The sequence below is a fragment of the Pezoporus flaviventris genome, unplaced genomic scaffold, assembly GCF_033815535.1.
Source record: "Pezoporus flaviventris isolate CSIRO_AGI_PZ_B2104156 unplaced genomic scaffold, CSIRO_AGI_Pfla_v1 ptg000050l, whole genome shotgun sequence".
NCBI classification, from domain to species: Eukaryota; Metazoa; Chordata; class Aves; order Psittaciformes; family Psittacidae; genus Pezoporus; species Pezoporus flaviventris.
In genome coordinates, this window is record NW_026892598.1 from 7,088,834 (window position 1) to 7,108,340 (window position 19,507).

General features: G+C 39.7%; 1 protein-coding gene across 2 annotated transcripts in view; it reads left to right on the plus strand.

The window, feature by feature from the left end:
- The window catches only part of LINGO2 (leucine rich repeat and Ig domain containing 2), a 213,490-nt gene that overhangs the window by 33,851 nt on the left and 160,132 nt on the right, over window positions 1-19,507 (plus strand). The window contains exon 3 of one of the 2 annotated variants that reach the window (XM_061468772.1): window positions 3,910-4,067. The exons of the other annotated variant lie outside the window; for it this stretch is intronic. The gene's annotated coding sequence lies outside the window, so the exon portion shown is untranslated. The remainder of the gene's footprint in view (window positions 1-3,909; window positions 4,068-19,507) is intronic. 2 annotated transcript variants of the gene reach the window in all.

Genomic DNA, 19,507 nt, shown 5'->3' on the forward strand with positions numbered 1-19,507 from the left:
CTGGGTCAGACTCATTTCTTGGCCGGTGGTATTGTACTCTCTTCCCTTGTTGTTTTCTCTTATCATTGTTGTCGTTGGTGGTAGCGGTGGTGACTTGTTTGTACATTGGTTGCTGGACTGTTCTTGTCTCAACCCGTGGGAGTTGCACTCTTTCGATCCTCCTCCCCGTTCCTCCGGGAGTGGGGAAGGGGAGAGCCCCGGGGGGAAGGGGGGACCCTCTATTGCTCTCAGCCCGGCGCCACTCACTGTGAGTGAGTGAACAAGATGTCTGGCTAGGGTTTAAACCACGACACTCTTATGCCGTCCTCCTTTCCCATCGGCATTACTGGGAAAAAAAAAAAAAAAATGGAGAGAGAACTCTGAGTATCTCCTCACAAATTATACAGAGTCAGCCAAAGAGCAGTTTCCCAAATCCCTAATTTCTTTCTTCGAGACCTAGGCATAGTCATGCCATTGCAAAACAAGACTAGCAAAATGCTAATACTGCAGTTTGAAATGTGGTTCTCAGACCTGAGCAGGATTTCAGGACATCAGAGAGTCTAAGCTCCCAAGGAGCAGAGACAGGGCAGACTGCTGCCACCAATAATATCATGAAGCCTCTCAACATGTGGAAACTGGGTTCTGCTTCAGTCACACATACCTGAACAAAGACAATGCAAAATATAACCCTTTCATTTATAAATTTTGTGTTCATAATGGTGGAAAGGCAACAGAAGGTGGAGGCTTGTGAGTGCTTTGCTTCTTTGACTTTACTGACTGTCATTAAATAGCACACTTAGATATTTGTTCTGTGGGACTGTGCTTTTAAAAGTATTCTCCAGATTTTAGCTTTACAGTCTCCTCAGTGTTATTACCTCAGTTCACTTTCAAAAATTGTACTGTGGCAATGGTAAAAATGAACAAGTAGAGAATGAAATTGATGTTAGATATTAAACCTGTCTGCTTAATAGGGTTCAGGGGGAGTTAGTTATACTGGCATGTTCTTTTTGTGCAAATTCTTTGTTTAAATGCCAGTTTTGCTGAATGTCTGTGACTTTAAAAGTCACAGCTAATATTATTGCACTGAAAACACTGTCTTAACAGAGTAGAGACAAAATAAACTTTCTTCAACCCCAATAAAACAATGCTATTATTACACAGGTTACACTTATGTGTCTCAAGGTACTGCGAAGTAAGCAAACTGTTGCTGTTTTTTCATTCTTTTGACCATTTTATAGGATTTCACAGAATCACAGAATGGTTGAAGTTGTCAGGCATCTCTGGAGATAGATTATTTCAATGCCCCTGCTCAAAGAAGGACCAGCTAGAGTAGGTTGCCTGGGACTCTGTGCAGTCAGGTTTTTAGTATCTTCAGGGACGGGGACTCCACAATCTCCTGGGAAACCTGCTCCAGCCTCACACAAAAAATTGGTTTTTTATGCTCAAACAGAATTTCATGTACTTTGGTTTGTGGTTGTTGCCTCTTGCTTTTTTTCACTGGGCACTGCTGGAAAGAATTTAACTCCACCTTTTTCAGTGGACTTGGGTTAGCAGCTTTTGCCTGTTCCTCCATCACTGGTATTTAGAGACAAATAGACCTCATTGGCTTAGGTACTGTTATTCGCTTCTTTTTCCAGTCCAAGTTGCCTAGTTTTAAGCAGTTTTCTTTTTCTTTACAGAAGTGGTTGGCCAAGATCAGGCATAAGTTCTTATCTTAATAACTATTTCATCCCAGTTTCCCTTATTCTGACTCAGGAATGCTCCTGCTTATGTATTAGCAAATTCTAGTTTCTGGAGATCTTACCTTTATCCAGCTGATTTATCCTATTACCTTCTGTCTTTCTCAGTTGCATTACAGATCGAAGTGTTTCAGTTTGGCCATATAAATCCTGAGGCATTCAAATCTGAAATCTTAGATGATTGTTCTCTTTGCACTATAAAATACAAAAATATCATGCAAATATAGAGGAATATCTGGAATAGTTAACTTTAGCCAAATGCAAACTGACATATCCTAAGGATTTTACGGCCACAATTGAATAAAACTTTTCCATTGTCTTACTGGAAGATGTTCCTAAAAACTTTGTGTCTTCTTTAGACTCCTTTATGTGCCTATGATATTACATTTTTAAGGAAATCTTTCTTGCAGCCCTGTCAGAGATTTTATTACGGAAATCACAACCAAAGAAAAGCATCCTTTCCCATGTATTTTGAGTTTGGTAGGAGATTTATTCTAAGACCTATTAGTGTATTCCTTCCTCTGTCTCACTAAAATTCAGTTCTGCATTTGATCATGAAGAACCATACATCAATCAGTAACTGATCTGCATGCACTGGATTGGATGGAAAAGATCCATTAATTTCTCAATGCAAGATACTCAATTTTCAAAGTACATTCCACTAACTTCACATTTCCTGCATACATCTGACCTGGTGTATGATGGGAGATCAGAACTATGATTCCTGATCATTTATTGAGGTACATTCCTAAAACTCTGGACATGGTCACTCTCCCATTTGAAGTCATGGAAGATACGGTATGTGTTGTACACTTGGAAACTTTGGTATTCATGGTGATGCATCATGCCTCAGATGCACTGAACTCTAACATTAAACTGGGTTAAGTGCAGTTGTGTCCCTTATTTAGAAATAGCTTGAATAGCAGTTTCTCTTTCAACCTGCCAGTTTCAGCTCAGTTGTTGCAGTCTTAACAAATTTTATTTGTTGATAAGTTATACTCTATGTTAACCCAGTAGTGAAATACTTTGCAAAATTAGACAAGAAATTTTCTATCTTTTTACGTAGGATATTTATAGATTTTGATAAAATGTTTTTATTTTTACTTTGCATACATATGTATGCACGCTTACATCTGTGCACATATTTCCCTGCTGTCTATTAAAAAAACAGATGCAACTCTTGACAAGGAAAGTTAGGAACATCCAGAATTTTTGAGATGTTTAGGAGCAGTGCTTAGTCAGTCTGTATATTTCAATAGGGACTGAAATAAAAAGTTGAGATTGCTAAGGAAAGCCTAGATCAGTGTATCTTCTGGATGATCTGGCATGATCTGGATGCTGTCTGATATACCCCATGATAGCTGTGAATTGAACTGAAGATTTCAGTGGTGGAGAACAAAGATGAGAAAAACATCTTTATTAGATAAATTCAACTCACCTAAATTAATCATCATTTTAGTGAAGCAGGTAGATGCACTGTAATTTAATGTCTGAAAAAAAAATAAAGGTTTAGAGATTGTAACAAAATTATTGACTCGTACTTAGAATGCTAGGAAATTTTGTCAAGAAACCTTAAAACTATAAAGAATCAGAGGGCTAGACAAAATTGTAAATATCCCTGGCTACATGAAAACCATGTTGAAGTATGGTACCTCAATACTTCACTTGTCTGCATGTCTTTTCTTAGTAAAAAGAAGAGCACATGATTGGTGTGGGTTTGCCTTGCATCCATTTACAGGTTGTCTTTCTGTAAGAATGGTACTTAGCAAAGTTTTCATGGAACAGCTAGTCAAAATTTTACTGAATCCTTTCCATGACCTTTCTCAGGTAAGATTCTTGGTGGTTCAGGATATAATCTTCCTTTAGAAATTCATATGAAACATGACTTAAAGGTCTATGTATAAAAAGCTGAGTTTGTTTTGTTGTTGTTGTTTGGTTTTTTTTAATTTAATATTAATCCTGACAGTTTTAATGGATCAATAAGCACAGCACAGCTTCATATATTTAGCAAAACCAGGTTTTCTGGAACATGAGCTTCACAGTTTCTGGTCTTGATGTTTACCACATTATATTTATAGGTTTGTACTCACTCCTTTATAATGTAGTCATCAACTAAGTGCTGATAGTTCCTCATCTCAGGACATAGTTAAATATATTTCAACAAAAAAGTAAGGATATCTGTGTCTTCCAGGTGTGTTTCAAGCACTTTGAGTATGGTGCCATGAGAGATGCTGTTGTCCATGACAGGTTGGGATTATCATGATCAAGTGCTCTATTTTGATTTCACCCAGTGGCTAAAAGATTTGTGTGGCAAAGAGGAAGTGTTGGACTTTTAAAAGCATTAAACAGGTAAGTCTATTCAAATCAGTTTGTTTACTGACAATTTCCAGGCTTATTTCAATTGCAGGTGTTTTTTGAATCATACATCTCTGATTCTTTCTAACAGGGTTCCCTCTGAATTTATCATTTCACAGTAATAGCTGTGGCTTGAAACAAAAGTTTGCTACTAAGTGCAATTTGATAAAGAGCAGGTTAAAATATAATTTCAGTCACATTTCTCCAAACAGAAGGGAAACACAAAAAACATTGCACTGAATTGTTTTAAAGCAGATACTTGTTTCATTTTATTCGTCTAGAGTATTTGCACAATCCTATCTAACCATCCCAAAAAAATCTATATTCCACAAGCACAAATGCAAACAACCATTGCAATTTCAGTTCTAAGCAGCAATTTATTTTGTGCAGTAAGCTGTTTTATTTACAGAAAGCATGTTTTTTTTCAAAAAGGGACTGACTTATTTCCCTTACCCAGTAGCATTGCACCACTGTGAAAGAAATGGAAAAAATATGAATGAGGCTAGCATAGGAATTTAGTGGCCACTATGTAAGTTATTGTATTGGAATACTGTTAATTGTATGAAGGTTGGGCCTGAGTGCATGTTTATTTCAAGGTTATTTTAGCATAATATTTTGTTTTATTAGTACATCCTAAGAATTCTCTTTATTCTTCAAATAAGACTCATGTTTTGGTCTCTAAACAATGTATCTCATTCTTTATATTGATCTCTAGAAACCAGGTAATCTAACATAAAGCAGTGTGCTATGGACACTTTTGAACATTACCAAAAATAATTCTGTCTTGTCTGATTTTGGTGGATGTTTCACAAGGGAGGGAGAAAACAGTGAACAGTTTGGTTTGCTTCTTTTTTAAGTATGCTGCTGTAGCTTTTCTCTTTTCAAGCCAGAATCCTAGAAACAATGCAGCAATATGGCACTCTGGGAAAGAACTGAACTGATGGATGGAGACTGGTATGGAAGCCATGCTTGTGGCTGATTAAGGGTTTTCATATCCATATTTTCCTTTTTGGTTTGGTAAAGAATAGGGAGCGATGTTTTATTTTCTAAGGTTGTATTCAAAACTGTCTTGGAATATCTCTAAGGCAGCAGTAGATACCACTGCATGAATTCCAAACTAATGCCAATATGATCTGAATATATCATTTGTGTCAGGAAATAGTAGAGCAATGTTTAGGTGACACCATACCTTGTAATTTTGACTGATTCCAGACATGGTAAACATTAGCTTAGACATAAGTGCAGGAAAGTGATCTTTACATTTATTTTCCCAGACATCTAGTTATAGAGTACACTCAGATAAAGAAATTTCAGGTATATCTGTATCTATATCATAGCTGCACTACCATTGTGTTCTGCCTCTTTCCAAAAAAAAAAACTTTGCAACAGAATTATTTTTGTACCAGATGGGAAAAGTACGTTTTATTAGCTATTTAGTGCTGCAGCTGAGTTGTCCTCTGAATTTGAAGGTAGTGATTTAAGAAATAGGCTTTTTTAAAATATTTTTACCACCATGAAACACTCTGCTTTTTAACCTTAAAAAACTCAGAAAAGAAAGAAAAAATGAATGGACTAATGACTAAAATGAGATGACTGCCAGTTTCAAAAACAAAGTGTTGCAGCTTAACTTTGAGATACAGAATTGGGAATTGTTATGCTGATATACAGTGATAAAAAAAAAAGAAATGTAGGAATGTATTTGAAATGGCATCTTATTCTGGGTTGTGTTTCTAGCTTCATGTTACTTTTCCACAGAAATCTCAGCCTGATAAAATATTCTACTCCTAGGCCTGTATTTCTCATGGTAACTTTATTCTGATGATGGACATATATCATCTCTATGTCATCTGATGATTGATACACATATAGAGTTGGAATCACTGTTGAATTAGGATTGTTTATGCTTTGTTAATCTTCATCTCCTTACAATCCAGATTTTTATTTTTAGATTTATTTTTAGAATAAATTATACTATTTAAAAGAAGTCAACACAGATAACTCTAAATTATACTGCTAAATTTTAGGAGTATGTGGTAAATGGGCAAGAGGCAAAAGAAATATAACATTCTTGTTTTGCCTTTCAGAAAATACTGCTTTTTCTTTCTGCTGTCCCTCATTTGTAAAAGTCTTCTGTAGCCTCTACTGTAAAAACTCAGTATATTTATAACATCATTACATTTATCTTCTCAGTAAGTGTTCAGATTTTTCTCCATTTACATCAAAGGCTAAATGATGTTTCCAGCTTCATATCTTCCCATGCTACTCTGCTGGCTGAATACATGGGCAGAAAACTGTGAGCTTTACAAACAACTAATTCTGAAATTGCATTACTAGCCAAGAAAAAAAAAATTGTTTGTTAATCGAAGACCTGTCATGACTTCCAATAAACTTCTTTCTGTGCTCTACAAAATCTTGCCCTCCAAATGTCATCCTTAGACTTTTGTTACCTGCCAAATTGAGATCTTCATATTTTCCTCTCAGTTTTTGCATAATGGTACATGCACTTGGTGTCTTGTGAAGGCTCAGTGCTTTTTTAGGGACTGGAGGGAGAGCAGGGCAACCCTAGCCACCTAATGCACAACCAAGATATTTTTGTAAGAGGCTGTTTTCAGTGCATGGAAGCTTAAAATAACTCCTCAAACAGTAAAAATAAGACATTGCTTTTTAGAGTGCTTTATTTTGTGGGGAATCTTTGCAGAGAAAAGATGTTTTCTATAGTTTGGTGCAATAGAAGTAATTGCTAGCATATGAGAAGTAAAGGCTTTGTCAGGAAGTTTCAGTGTTCTTATGACCTGCTTATAAAATTATTTCACCAAGCCTAAATCAGAATTATCTTACTCTGTTTCAACAAGTATATACCTGTGAAAATTTCTGCATAATAAAAATTAAAGCATAATACTACTATGCATGGCAAACTCAGAATATTTCCATGAAATGTAAAGCTTTCCAAAAGGTGATAAGTTCATATCAAGAAAGCTTTGCATTTACCATTTGAAACAAAGAAAAATGTGATATGGAAACTACCTAAGTACACTGTGCTTTCTGGAAAGGCCTGAATAAAAATACACATTTATGTCTAGAGGTTTTAAGTGACTGATAATAGCACCACATCCTTCCTTCAGGGTTATTATGAGTGTGTAATAGGCTGATAACTCCAAGACAATGGGAGACTGTTTACAGTAGTCTACTTACAGTATGATATGAGAAGTGAGCATGTCTAGGAGTTCAGGGATAAATTGATCAAGGTTTGGTTGTTGCTCATTTGATTTTCTGAGCATATTTTGAACTTAGCATACTCAGTGCTATTGCTACAACTTTGTATTCCTCCCCATTTCTTCTTTCTTCTGACACTGAAGTATTTTTAATTATTCTATTAAATAACTTGTGTTTTCTTAATTTCATTTAGAGACTAGTGTCTTCCTGGAATACACGGTTGCTAAACCATATAAATACTCAAAAATATAAGGTTCATCTTTTATCTAAGGTATTCTGTGATCTGCAGTGGGGAAAAAAAAAAAAACAGTACTTAAAGGATTGTCTTAAGAATCAGAAGGCAAACCAAGTGAACCTAAAATCCATTGCAATTTTTATATTTAATTGTCATTATATTGTTGGTCTCATGAACTAGGGGCACTGTAAGCCACATCTTTAGGTTTCTGAATCACAGAACGTTTTGGGTTGGAAGAGAACTTAAGACCATTTAGCTCCAAACCCCTGCCCTGAACAGGAACACCTTCTACTAGACTAGGTTGCTCAAAGCCCCACCCAACCTGGCCAACACTTCCAGGGATGGGGCATCCACAACTTCTCCATGAAACCTAATCCAGTGCCCCACCACTCTCATAGCGAAGAATTTCTGATTTAAATCTACCCTCTTTGGTTTAAAACTATTCCCCCTTGTCCTATCATTGCATGCCCTTCCAAAAAGTTCCTTTTCGGGTTTCTTGTAGGCCTGTTTAGGTACTGGAAGGTGCTCTAAAGTCTCCCTTAAGCCTCCTCTTCTCTAGGCTGAACAAGCCCAACTTTCTCAGCCTTTCTTCATAGGAGAGGTACCCCAGTACTCTGATAATCCTCATGGCCCTCCTCTGGACTCTCTCCATAACAAGTCCTTGTTATTCTGGGGGCACCAAAGCTGAATGTAGTACTGCATGTGGGGTCTCCCAAGAGCAGAGTAGAGTGGGAGAATCCCCTCCCTCAACCTGCTGGTCACACTCCTGTTGACGAGGATACGGTTGGCTTTCTGAGCTGCAAGCTCACACTGCCAAGTCGAGCTTCTTGTCAACTGATACCCCCAAGTCCTTTTCCTCAGGGCTGCTCTCAGTCCATTCTTCACACAGTGTGTATTTTTTCTTGAGATTTCCCCAACCCAAGTACAGAACCTTGCACTTGGCCCTGTTGAACTTCGGGAGCTTGACATTGGCCCTCCTTTCCAGCCTCTCAGGGTCCTGGCATCCCTTCCCTCCAGCATGTTGACAGCACCACAAAGATGTTAAACAGTGCTTCTCCCAGTATCAAGTGGAGGTCCCGCCTCAGGATTCCGTATCCACCAAATGGTCCATATATTTAATCCTTATTCCTCCAGTTTAGAGAGAAGGATGTTGTGCAGGACCTTGTCAAACGCATTGGACAAATCCAGATAGATGACATCAGTTGCTCTTCCCACATTCACCAACACCGTAGCCCCATCACAGGAGGCCACCAAATTTGTCAGGCATGATTCACTTTTGGTGAAGCCATGCTGGCTGTTAACAAGTTGCCTTCCCCTTTTCCATGTGCCTTAGCATAGTTTACAGGGGGATTTGCTACATGATTTTGCCAGGACTGAGGTGAGACTGACTGGCGTGTAGTTTCCTGGACCTTCCTTTCTTTTGCTTTTTAAAAATGGGAGTTATGTGTCCCCTTTTCCAGTCAACAGGAACTGCACTGGCCTGACACAGCTTCTTAAATGTGTGGCTTCGCTACTTCATCTGCCAGTTCTTCATCAGTGACTGTACTGATACAAGAAGGGGTAATGGGTTTAAACTTGAACAGGGGAAGTTCAGGCTAGATATAAGGACAAAGATGTTTACTGCAGGGGTGATGAGCCTCTGGAAAAAGCTGCCCAAAGAAGTTGCGAATGCTCCATCCCTGGAAGTGTTCAAGGCCAGCTTGGACAGAGGCTTGGGCAACAGGATCTCGTGTGAGGTGTCCCTGCCCATGGCAGGGGGGTTAGAACTAGGTAATTTTAAGGTCCTTTCCAACCCTAAGCATTCTATGATTCTATGATTTTTAGCTGTATAATGTGAATACTTTCTGTAAGAAATGATATTTCTATAAATCTTTTTCCCTTTTGAGGTCAGATGATTCATTTTATGAGTTTTTTTTTTGTTGTTGTTTTTTTTTTATTTCTGATAGGGAAAATCTGATCTGATAGTTAAATCTGGGCAAGGTTCTTCAATAGAACTCTGAGAAAAGTGTTGCTTCTGCTGTGTAAATGCTATCAGACCAGGGCTCACACTTCACTGATCCTTTTAGTTAGTGTACTGGCTCACTAGAGAATGGAGGACAACTTCTTCCTCTTTGATCTCTCTCTCCTCCTTTTCCCCATTTCAGTCCTTTAACTGAATTTCCTGCTTCTGACAGCTTATGATGGGAGCAAATGGGTTGTGAAACATGCCCTCTGTGCCATCTCTGCCAACTGGGAATACATACGGATGCTGACATGGAAGGGTGTGAAAACGCCATGGAGGAGGAGTAATAGGAAGAGATAGCTACCCATATGCCTTCCGTTAAGTCATAAAATGAAAATAGAAAAGTGGAGGGGTGAGGAAGGACTCCACAGTCTGAGGAAATAGTTGATCAACTAAGACGACTGTTCCCATCTCCCCACTGTTGAATGTAGACAAGAAAGTTAGGAGTCATCTGTGAATGTGGGCCATGGGCATTTTCTTCTCACATCAGTTGCTCTTGGCTGTATGGGGTTGAGGGTATAAATTAGGCAGAATAAGGGGTGCTGCTTTAGCCCAGCCTTCCTGAGAGCTAGAAAGATAGCACAGAACTGCTCTTACCTGTTCTGTTGGGGGTCCCACCCAAATGATGGGATGACAAAAATAACTTTCATACAGCTTGATCAGCATTCTCTGTTAACATGAAAAGGGATGGCTAAGGTGATGCTTGCTTTAACCAGAATGGTGTATAATGGAACTGGCAGTTTCTCTGCTTTGCACTATAGACTGTCAACCCCACTGAAGCCTTTACTTCCCTTAGATTACTTAAATACAGCTTTGCAAAGTGGCCCATATCAGACCAGGATGGGTCAATAGTCAGCATTTGTGCCTCATAAACTCACCCTAATACTCATTTGTTGAAATGAAATCTCATAATCCTGTTCCTCAAATTTATGTTTCAATTAAAATCAGTCACTTCTTCAAAACTTTATTTCTTTTTCTTTGCTTTTATGTCTCAGGTTTTATCCTCCTATTCATCATTTTATCACCTGATCAATCAATAAATTTCAATTCTCTTGCAAGTTCAGCAGGCCAACAGAAGAAACCAAATGTAGCTAACACCAACAAATGAGCTCCTAGGGAAAGTTACCAAAATTGTTTCATTAACAAGGATCTTGCAAAAAGATGAGACAAAGCCATGACAAATATAGAGAAAGGCTTAGGGAGATCCTATGTGTGTCATATAGGGCCCTCTTGCTGATAAGGGAAGCTAAAGCTGTGACTTCTGTAAAGTGTTCTCTGTTACAGAACAAGTTGCAGCTGAAAAGAGGAAAACACCCAATCTTGATCACTTTAACAATCAGTGCCTGAATCTAAGCCTCTTTTGAATATTTTCCAAGTATTCTGCAAATCTGGAAACCCTTCTGAATATTTAGCACTTCAGAAAAATAAAGAAATGAGAGGGAAGGGAAGGGAAGGGAAGGGAAGGGAAGGGAAGGGAAGGGAAGGGAAGGGAAGGGAAGGGAAGGGAAGGGAAGGGAAGGGAAGGGAAGGGAAGGGAAGGGAAGGGAAGGGAAGGGAAGGGAAGGGAAGGGAAGGGAAGGGAAGGAAGAGGGGAGGGGAGGGGAGGGGAGGGGAGGGGAGGGGAGGGGAGGGAGGGGAGGGGGAGGGGAAGGGAAGGGAAGGGAAGGGAAGGGAAGGGAAGGGAAGGGAAGGGAAGGGAAGGGAAGGGAAGGGAAGGGAAGGGAAGGGAAGGGAAGGAAGGGAAGGGAAGGGAAGGGAAGGGAAGGGAAGGGAAGGGAAGGGAAAAGGGGAGGGAAAAGGGGAGGGAAAAGGGGAGGGAAAAGGGGAGGGAAAAGGGGAGGGAAAAGGGGAGGGAAAAGGGGAGGGAAAAGGGGAGGGAAAAGGGAGGGAGAAGGGGAGGGAGAAGGGGAGGGAGAAGGGGAGGGAAAAGGGGAGGGAAAAGGGGAGGGAAAAGGGGAGGGAGAAGGGGAGGGAGAAGGGGAGGGAGAAGGGGAGGGAGAAGGGGAGGGAAAAGGGGAGGGAAAAGGGGAGGGGAAAGGGGAGGGAAAAGGGGGGGAAAAGGGGAGGGAAAAGGGGAGAGAAAGGGGAGGAGAAAGGGAGAAAGGGGAGAGAAAGGGGAGGAGAAAGGGGAGGAGAGGAGAGGAGAGGAGAGGAGAGGAGAGGAGAGGAGAGGAGAGGAGAGGAGAGGAGAGGAGAGGAGAGGAGAGGAGAGGAGAGGAGAAAGGAAGTGGAAGAGAAAGAAAAAAAAGAAGAAAAAAGAGAAAAAGAGGGTTATTTGTGTCAGACTTATTTGTGTAGTTCTGTCTAGTTCTCCTAGGCAATGTGTGCAGATAGATATAAATTTATATAAAGATATCTTCTTATTTCTTGGTTTTTTTTAATCAGAGTATCCTACTTGGGTTAGGTTTCTACCCTACCGTAGTCACCTTTTGAAAAAGCCTGCTCTTTTTCAAGAGCATTTCTGTACTTAACAAAGGTTCAGGTTATAACCCAATTGGGGATTTTGTCAAAATCAAATGACACTTTGAACTTTCTGTCTTTACAATTCCATGTTTTTACAGTTTGGGTTTTATGAAAATTTGCTTTTCTCCTCTTATCGACTGATCAGTTGTGACATTACAAAGAAGCACGAGCTTGCCTACATCTGAGACTGCAAGAGCTTCATCCCATGATGAGATGTGAATGAACAAGAGACTATCTTGGTATGATGCAGCTGGATGGTGCTATTCTAGCTAGGAACAGTTTTTTACAAATTGGAAAAGAAAACATATTTAGTGAACAGTGTACATGGAGATAAAAAGATCCCAAACTAGATGTGCACAATATCTCACGGTCTGTCAAACAAATAGCATGTATTTTAAGAAGTCTCTAAATAAGCATTGGAAGCAATGCATTTTAACAACTTCAGATGAGCTGTCCAAGTCAGTTAAATAATATCCATCCTTTCCTCCTCCAAAAAAGGCAGGAGATAGCAGGGAAAACTTCTACATACAATAAAATGTCCTTTGCAATGTTCTTTGCAAACTCTTTAGTTTGACAAGTGAAATTTCATGTATCTTGTAACAAATACTGTATTCAATAGGGTTTGTGAGTGAAAATAACTTTATGCAAAAAACTGGAAACAATCCTCGTAATGAAGTTATTAATATTGCAGTGCAAATTCTCTGGTTCAAACCTACAGGGAAGTATATATGTTATGGAGCATCTTAATTGTGAACACTGAGGTAAAGGCTATAAAGACATTGTGAGACATTAATACATAAGGCATTATGTATGATATATATTTAACAACAGTAGTTTATTCAAGTATTTCTATTTTGGTCATTCATGTAAGATTCCAGTGCTGTTTTCAGAAACTTCAGGCTAGGCTCTGACACTTTTGGTGACCTTGACAACTACTTTAGCTCATGGCTGCTGCAGTTAAATTGGAAGTGCCGCTCATCAGCTTGCAGTAAGAAAATGCTAGTCCTCATATCCTTTATCCATTTAGCCATGTATATTAACAGCAGCATATTTTTTAGTATTAACTGAATACAGGATTTTATATTCTTCTCTTTAATGAGCTATGTTCAAGGAATGAAAGATCAAAGAAGTATTTTGAGAATGGTATATTGCTGTGAAACTAAAGCATAGCCGTAACTAGAGGTATATAGTATATGCTATATATACTGTTTATATGTTTATATAGGCATCTTTACACATTATACCAGGATGCAGAAAAATGCATTCAAGTGTCTGCGTGACAGTGTTAAAAATTCTGGCCACAGACTTTGTGAAGATACATTTAGTTAGTGAACTTTGGACAGTCTCTGTCATATTCTCTGTGTTGCAGCCTTATCCCACAAAAAAAAACCACATATTTGCAATTGGAAGACAAAGAAATGATTTGTTGTAACTGAGTCTGTGAAGTTAGAACATTAATCCTAATATTATTTTCCTGTTTAGTTTTCCTCTAGCAAATGAGTGTGTTGGAGTTCTCTTTGTTTTGAGGGACTTTTCTGCTCTCTGATCCAGATAGTTCAACTGTTGTGGGCAGAAACAGCTCAGGAGCTTCTTCAGAAGTGGTAGTTACTCCAAAGCTAATCTACAATGGTTCCATTAGCTAGATGCAAGATGCCCACACAGACACTCTCTTACTCACCCTCCTCAACACAACAGGGGGAGAAAATGAGGTGAAAAAATTCATAGGTTGAGATAAACAGGGAGATCCCTATCCAATTATAGTCATGAGCCAAACAGATTCAATTCAGGAAAGTTTCATTTAATTTTTTTTAGTAGAGTGGAATGGAACGGCATGGCTTGGAAATGAATGGAATGGAATGGAATGGAATGGAATGGAATGGAATGGAATGGAATGGAATGGAATGGAATGGAATAAGGAGGGCAGCCTGCCTTGCCATGGGCTGCACCATGGGCTGCAGGGGAATATCTGCCCCCAGTGCCTGGAGCACCTCCTCCCATCCTTCTGCACTCACGTTGGTGCCTGCAGGGCTGTTGCTGTCACATTTTCTCACTTAACTATCTCACAGTGGTTATGCAGGAAATTTTACCCTTTCTTAAAAATGTTTTCACAGAGGCACCACCATTGGCCAGGCTGATAGGCACAGCTTTAGCCAGCGGTTGGTCCAATTTCAGTCTGCTGGAACTGGCAATGTTCAGCAAGGGCAGCCCTGGTGTCTCCTCACAGAGACAACCGCTGTAGTCCTCCTGCTACTAAAACCTTGTGAATTAAACGGAATATAAATTTTAATGAGTTGTAATGTAAACAGACCCTGTTTGCCATTAAATACTGAAATCTTTAGAAAGATAAAAGAAAACAGAGCAGGTAACAATTTCTCAATTAATTATGAGTGCCGGAGAGTAAGAAATTCTCTTTCTGGAGTGTAGGTAGGGTACAAGTAGCTGAATTCACACACAGATTACACTGCTAAAACTATTCAAATTTGGGTAAAAATTGTGATTAATATTGTTTCCAGTTTAGCAACATTTTTGAAGTTGGGAGTGAGCAATTGCACTCATACATTAGCATCCATTTAATATGACTACAAATAGCCATTGTGCATACACAAATCAGGTATTTATGTATGTATGTGACCTAGCAGAAAACTAGCTGGCTATTTGCTTATGCAAATATTTTGAGTTTCCATCCCTCAACTGGGAATTTGCACAAGAAAATAACCATGTGTTACTGTTTAAGCTAATTGTATACACCAAAGTAAGTTTACAACTGAAAAATTAGATTTTTCCCACAGTGTCTCAGATTAGAACATGTGAACATCAATGATATTGTTCTATGAGAATTTTCCTTAAAATTAACTTACAGTATTTCTTGCAAGTTCTCATCTCTTAAGGTTAGTTTAGGCCAAACTTCATATGTTGTTTATATAAAATAGAAGATTATACGCAAGCTTTCATTGGTCTAAACAACTGCCAGAACCTGACATATTTGTAGGAGAACCATTCAAACATTTGCAGGCCATGAACTTTTTCCATAACCCAATGTCTGGAAATAGCATTCTGTGAAATCCCCCCAAAAAGTAGCTGGAAGATATTTTTTAAAAGTCAAAACTAGAGAGATTTAGTAAATTTATAACCTGTGTTTGCCCAAGGCAAAACATACTAATAGTCTGTATGTCATTTTTGCCACAGTAGCAAATGCACTCTATAAATCTATGTTTTGTTAGGTACGCCTTACACAGGAAATGTTATCTTAAGAGATACATATATTCTTCATAAAGCTGGGACAAGATTTTCAAATCTTTGTATGACAAAGCCTAAGGAGAGGAAGCCTAGTCTATTATGGCTTCTGAAATCTTACCAGAATCATAGAATCATAGAATAGTTAGGGTTGGAAAGGACCTTAAGATCATCTAGCTCCAACCCCCTGCCATGGGCAGGGACACCTCACACTAAACCATGTCACCCAAGGCTTCATCCAACCTGGTCTTGAAATGGTATTTTATTTTTTATGGTTTACCAGGAGTGTATAAAATGCAAAGACAGATTGTATGGAGTCATTTCTTTCAATTAGAAGGACTGTTTAATCAAATCAAATGCTTTTTCATAAGACCACAAAAAAAGATACCCAAGCTAGCAATGAATCACACGTTGCATGTGCTGTGAACTGTAGGAAACGTACTGATGCAGTCTTTTGAATTGTGAACTTTTAAAACTTATAAGATAAATTCAAAACTTTGCAGTCAATGAGATGCATTCTGTGACAGATTTTTATCTTAGAACTGCATTTGTTGTTTTGAACCATGTTTTGTAATCACTCAGCATCCAGGTATACACATTACTTTGACTTCTAAGAAACTTCATCGATTCAGCATCTTCAAAGCCATGTGGGAAACGGACATAGTAATTCTTTCAGAAATATTTTGACATGATTTTGTTTGATATTCATTGATATGTAACTTCTGCAATTCTTAGCTCATACATTAGCATTGGAATGATTCACCATAAGTTCTTCCTGAAGGAAAATTGTATTTCTAGTCTATAAAATGAAATATCTTAACAGTCAGTGAGTATCTTATAGCGGGTCCTGCACCAATACATTTTTTCCTTTCTACCTATATAAGGTACAATTGTGCTTTCCTTTAATGAAGATTTGACCGAAGTAAATGATGTCTTTACTTAATAATACATTTTTTTCATCTACAAAACATCACATTACTTACTTTCATTTTGTATATGGAGCAGGAAAAAAAAAGCCAAATTCACTAAATTTGTTTCATATGTTTCACATGATTTTTTATACAGCTTTCTTGGGTTTTTAATAACCAATTTTTTGCCAATTTAAATGATTCACATAATCTAGGGGTAAATGAGATCTTAACATAAAAGTTAAAGGATTTTTTTTTTACTTGAAATTCATCTAATTTTATGTAGAACATCAGTTGACCTACATTTTGAAAGAGTAAAATAGCCTGTTTCAAACGGCAGATAATACATTTAGAAGCTTTCAGGTATCTTAGTAATACAGTGTAATGAAGCTACTAATTCCTTAAATGAAAATTAATTGTAGAAATATCTGCTCTAAGAAGAGAGAAATGCAAGAGTTAGGATTCCTTAGTTACAAACTTTCAAGAGAATGAGGAACACCCTGGGTTCAAAGTCCATTGGATTCATACAGACTTTTTTACTGGTTCTGGTTTTGGCCCTAAAGTCTATAAGAATATATTTTTTTTGCATATTGAGATATGTGCATGTCCTGGTTTCAGCTGGTATATAGTTATTTCTCTTCCTAATAACTGGCACAGTGCTGTATTTCAGCTTCAGTCTGAGAACAATGCTGATAACACATGGATGTTTTAATTGTTGCTCAGTGGCACTTACCCTGATCAAGGACTTTTCAATCTCTCATGCTCTGCCAGTGAGGAGGGATACAAAAAGCCAGGAGAAAGCAGAGACAGGACACCTGACCCAAACTAACCAAAGAGGTATTCCATACCACAGCACATCATGCCCAGTATGTAAACTGGGGAGATTTGACTGGGAGGGACCAATGGCTACTCAGGGACAGGCTGGGCATCAGTCAGCAGGTGATGAAAAACTGTATTGTGCATCACACAAGGGAGGGTGTTGGGACCAGTCCTGTTCAACATCTTTGTTTGCGACATGGGCAGTGGGATTGAGTGCACCCTCAGCAAGTTTGCTGATGACACCAAGCTGTGTGGTTTGGTTGATACTCAGAAAGGAAGGAATAGTATCCAGGGGGACCTTGACATGCTTGAGATGTGGGCCAGTGCCAGCCTCATAAAGTTCAACCAAGCCAAGTGCAAGGTCCTACACCTGGGTTGGTGTAATCCCAGGCACAGCTACAGGTTGGGTAGAGAAGAAATTCAGAGGAGCCCTGCAAAGAAGGATTTCGGGGTGTTGATTGGTGAGAAAATGAGCATGAGCTGGCTTCAATGTGTGCTTGCAGCCCAGAAAGCCAACTGTATCCTGGGCTGCATCAAAGGGAGCGTGACCAGCAGGGCGAAGAAGGTGATCCTGCCCCTCTGCTCTCATGAGACCCCTCTTGGACTACTGTGCACAGTTCTGGTGTCCTCAGCATAAGAAGGACTTGGAGTTGTTGGAGCAAGTCCAGAGGAGGGCCAATAGGATGATCAGGGGACTGGAGCACCTCCCGTATGAAGATAGGCTGAGAAAGTTGGGGCTGTTCAGCCTGGAAAAGAGAAGGCTGCGTGGAGACCTCATAGCAGCCTTCCAATATCTGGGGTGGCCTACAGGGATGCTGGGGAGGGACTCTTCATCAAGGACTGCAGCAATAGGACAAGGGGTAATGGGTTCAAACCTAAACAGGGGAAGTTCAGGTTAGATAGAATATAAAGTTCTTTACTGTGAGGGTGGTGAGGCACTGGAATGGGTTGCCCAGGGAGGTTGTGCATGCTCCATCCCTGGTGGTGTTCAAGGCCAGGTTGGACAGAGCCTTGGGCGACATGGTCTAGGGTGTCCCTGCCCATGGCAGGGGGGTTGGAACTAGATGATCTTAAGGTCCCTTTTAACCCAAACAATTCTATGATTCTATATTATCATAAAAAGATACTTAGTAGTAGCAATAGGACAGATCAGAAACAAGGATAGAAGTTAAGCTAACATTTGAAATAGACTGTGCAGGGAGATAGTCACCACCATGGATACAGAGGCTTCCTGAGGGTCTGTAGTTGACATTTTTGGTGGTGGGTGGCCACACTGGTGATTACCTTTGTCCCCTTTTATTAAGTGTTACAGGGAAGTAACTCTGTCCTTATCATCAGTTTCCATGGCAACTACTCACCCCTGGTTGAGCACACACATCCAGTTTTGCTGATCTTTCAACCAGCTCTTCAACTGTGAATGTCTGTAGTCAGGCCATTTCTGATGAGCATGATGATTGTGTGGTCTCGGGGCAGTTCCCACCACAACACAGTATCAGCAGTCCTTGAGACAATGGACCTCAGTTCCTCACACCAATCCTGGAGACAGTGGAACCTTATCTCAGTTCCTCACTTGGCAATTTTTGAGACAATTCAGTCTCTCACATTGTCTTAAGAGGAAGAGGTAGACAGATTAACAAATTTCAGCTTGATGATGCTCATTATGCTTCATCTGAAGATTAGCATGTTTTCCTTTAGGATTCTTTGACCTTTTTTTCTTTACCTTAGATTCTTCTAAGGCTACTGCTTGAAGTGCTTCAGTGTAGTCCACTGGAAAAGCAGTGTTGTGTATTTTTGCTGCTGCGTGTCATTTTTTAGGAGTTGAAGCTGCACTGCAGTGTCTTAAGACAAGCATTACCACAGCCTGTGTGCTACAGTTGGAGTCAGAAGGGGGTGAGAAGGCTGAATCTGTGGATTTTCAGTCAAGGACAGCTGCCAACACATAATCACGCACCTCTACTGACATCTACTCTGTTCTTTCTCAATCTCCATGTCCTGGGTTCAGCAGCAGCAGTCATGTTTCTCCTCCTTGGTAGCTGGTGCAGTGCAGTGTTTTGACTTTCAGCTCGGGAACAGAGCTGATAACAAGGATGTTTTGGTTTGGCCAAGGACTTTGTGAGCCTCATGCTGTGCCAGGGAGGAGGGGAAGCCGGGAGGAAGCAGAGACAGGACACCTGACCCAAACTGACCAAAGAGGTATTCCATACCACAGCACGTCATGCCCAGGATGTAACTGGGAGTTAGCCGGAAGGGCTGGGAGACTGCAGGGTTGGAGGAGGTATCGGTCGGTGCTTGGTCGGGCTGAGGGGGGCAAGTTATCGGTCGGCTGGTGGTGAGGTGTTGTATTCTCTTCCCTTGTTATTTCCTTTATCATTGTTATTATTGGTGGTAGCAGTAGTGATCTGTGTTATACCTTAGTTACTAAACTGTTCTTATCTCAACCCGTGGGAGTTGCATTCTTTTCGATTCTCCTCTCCGTCCCTCTGAGAGTAGGGGTAGGGAAAGAAAGGGGGGATTGAGTGAACGAGTTACCTGACTGGGTTTAAACCACGACACTCCACTA